This window comes from Limulus polyphemus, unplaced genomic scaffold (assembly GCF_000517525.1).
Source record: "Limulus polyphemus unplaced genomic scaffold, Limulus_polyphemus-2.1.2 Scaffold81, whole genome shotgun sequence".
Taxonomy (NCBI): domain Eukaryota; kingdom Metazoa; phylum Arthropoda; class Merostomata; order Xiphosura; family Limulidae; genus Limulus; species Limulus polyphemus.
In genome coordinates this window covers 10,294-13,778 of record NW_013665691.1, presented here as the reverse complement: position 1 = coordinate 13,778, position 3,485 = coordinate 10,294, and positions in this window count along the sequence as shown.

Below are 3,485 nucleotides of genomic sequence, written 5' to 3'. Positions count from 1 at the left end.
CACACTTCCTCGGTAGTAAATAGTCCAATCCTAATATGCATTGGTCTTCAATGTCAGCCAAGTATCCTGTTTCCTTTCTTGTTCCAGTTGCCACTGCTGTAACCTCTCTTCTTGTTTCTTTTTCCTCCAACAACTGCTGTAATCTCTCTTGTTTATTGTGCTCTTCGAGCTACCATTGTTGCAGGTTTTCTTGCAACTGCTGTAATCTCTCTTCTTGTTTATTTTGTTGTTCGAGCTGCCACTGTTGCAGGTTTTCCCTACAACTGCTGTTGTTCCTCTTCTTGTTTCTTTTCTCGTTATTCTTGTTTCTTTTGCTGTTCTTGTATTGCTCAACCCAACAGTACGTCTCTATCTCTGTCTGCAGTTCAATTACACTACCTTGTTGCCGTCACTTCTTACCGGTCTTATATATACAAGAATACCGCATATCTAGTAACCTCTCGATACTTCAGGAAAAGACATGACCGTTATAGAAGCGCATGACGTGTTACTAGGGTCACGTGACCTCCGCTGTCGTAACAGTATAATCACTTTTTAAACTGAACACAACAGAAAGATAGAGACGTACTGTTGGGTTGAGCGCGTGTGTCGTTCGTTGTGAATTATAGCGTTTGTTTAAGCTATAGCGTGACCGTGGAAATTAAGTGAATTTCAAAGTTGTATTCAGAAAGAATAAAGCAGTTTTATTTAAGAAAGGACTTGTATCGCTAAAGTTTCTTCGGAAATAATTTTTACGGAAAATTAACTAACGACCAGAAACGTAACAATATTTATAGTTACTTCTGTAAGTTCGAAATCATCTTGTTTGTTTTATGTTCGTTTGATGAGTTACAATGCGATAAAGAATCGTTGTTGTTTACAACAAATCAGTTTAGCCTGATTTCTTGGACGTGTGAAAGCAATGACATTTGTTGGCGCGTGACTTATTAAATATGTCAAGATCCAAACCATTAGGTGCTCAGAAAAACGAGCACAAAGTGTGTGAGCGATAAGATTACAATAATGAAAATCAGAAATGACTTATTAAATGTATCACGATCCAAGCCATCAGATGCCGAGAAAAAGAAGACAAAACTGGAAAGTCTTTAAAGATAATTCAACTATCATTCAAAACGTATTTTAAAAGCTCTTACATAACATTGGTTTCAGTCATCTTTCAGTTAAAATTCTGTCGTTAATATTATGCAATAATAAGAAATTTAAATTGCAGCTAAAAATAATTTTGTATATTTAGTCAAGGATAAAAAATATTGAAGGAATAAAAGTTGTACCATTTTATTTTGAACTTGTACTTGCAAGGTTAAAACTAAACATATACAGAAAGCTTTTTAGTTCAGTTGTAAAATTTTGTGCATTCTTGGTGTTTGTAATTTGTTTATGAAGCTGTCGTATGTATTGTGTCATATGCAATTTTAAAAACAGAATATTAATAAGTGGCTTTAGATTACGTTTACAGTATAGAATACTGAGGATGCTGAAATCTAAAGCTGGCCGCAGTATGAACATCATATTGTTACGTCTCTGGTCGTTTGTTAATTTCCCGTATAATTTCTTTCCGATAAACTTTAGCGACACAAGTCCTTCCTTAAATAAAACTAGTTTATTATTTCTCAATACAACTTTGCAATACACTTAATTTCCACAGTCACTTTAACTTAACACACGCTATAATTCACAACGATTCACGAACTTTACTTACGGTCACTATCCGCTTGATTTAGTTGTCCGTCTCTACCTCTGCCTGTCTGCAATTCCAGTTCCAATTAATTGTCTGGCTTTATTTGGCGCGCTTATATACAGGAATAGAGGGCGTCTAGCAAATACTGGATTATTCGTGACGTTCCCCGATCCTTCTAGATACTCATAACGTGTTACCAGCGTCGCGTGACTTCCGCTGTCGTAACAATACTAAGAAGCATGCACGTCACAAATACACATTATTAGGAAATGTTATGGTAACTATACTAACGACAAAAACGTATGGCATATATAAAAGGTTTTCTATTAAATACTTAACACACACTAAACAAATAATCATAATGTAAATATTTGGAATTAACAAATGATGCAAGCTATGAAACCACAACATATAAACGTTTGCACATAATATGGGTTGATACTATTGGTTTACAGTATGTGGAAAAATCAAACGGAATTACATATTTAGACTAAAACAAGTAATAAACAGATGTTTGTTTCGGATATTCGCACAAAGCTATACAAGGGATATCCTTGATAGCTGTCCCTAATTTTTGAACTTATATGATAGAGGAAAGGCAGCTAATTAACAGCACCTGCAACCAACTCCTGACCTATTCTAAAGGAATTACTGTAATTTGACCGCCATCTTTACAATGCACCCATGGCTCCATAGTGCAGAGTGCAAACTTGCGGCAACAAAACAGTCCGGCAGATGTATGTATAGGCCACACATGACCCGTAATCAAAATAGTAGTGTTACGACAGCGGAAGTCACGTGACCCTGGTAACACGTGATGAGTTTCTACAGGATTTACGAAGAAACGAGATGTACGCTTTTTGTATATATAAGACCGGTAAGAAGTGACGACAACAATGGAATTGAATTGCAGACAGAGATAGAGACGGACAATTGAGACAAGCGCGTGAATCGTTCATTGTGAATTATAGCGTTTGTTTAAGTTAACCGACTGTGGAAATTAAGTGTATTGCAAAGTTGTATTGAGAAATAATAAACTAGTTTTATTTAAGAAAGGACTTATATTGCCAAAGTTTCTTCGGGAAGAATTTTTACAGAGAATTAACAAACGAACAGAGACTTAACAGTATAATAAGTTATATCAACAGAAATTTGTGTTATTTTTATAAATTTATGTACATTTTAAAAGCAAGATCTATCTTTAACACAAATCTGCAATTAGTGAAACAAAGTTTAACTCAATTGATTTGCTAAATTTAAGATTATGATTGGAGAAACATTCCATGCAAAAGAAGAACAAATATCTTATTCATTTTTCTACAACGTTAATCACAGCAGCGATACATATATCATGAATTCGAACTAGCTAAACGTACACACATAATAAATGGAACAACTTTTTCAATTAAAGTCAAATATGGAGGGATTGAGAAAGGCCAAAATTTTAAAACGCTTTATTATTTGTTATTATTATTATTTTTTGACTGCTTGTTGCGATAACTTTAAAAGTACAAATATCGAAATCATGTCGCTTAGTAACACTATTTAAATTATGAACGTCTCAGAACATGCTGCCTAGTAACAACTACAATCATCGCTCAGTATACCGCTTAATAATAATTAAAAAAAAACTTAAAACAAAGAACATTAAAAATCAAGTTCCACCTTAAAACTATTGTTACGTCTCCGTTTGTTAATTAACTTTCCGTAATTTCGTTCCGACGAAACTTAAGCGACACAAGTCCTTTCTTAATAAAACTGGTTTATTCTTTCCGAATATAACTTTACCGATACACTCAACTTCAAC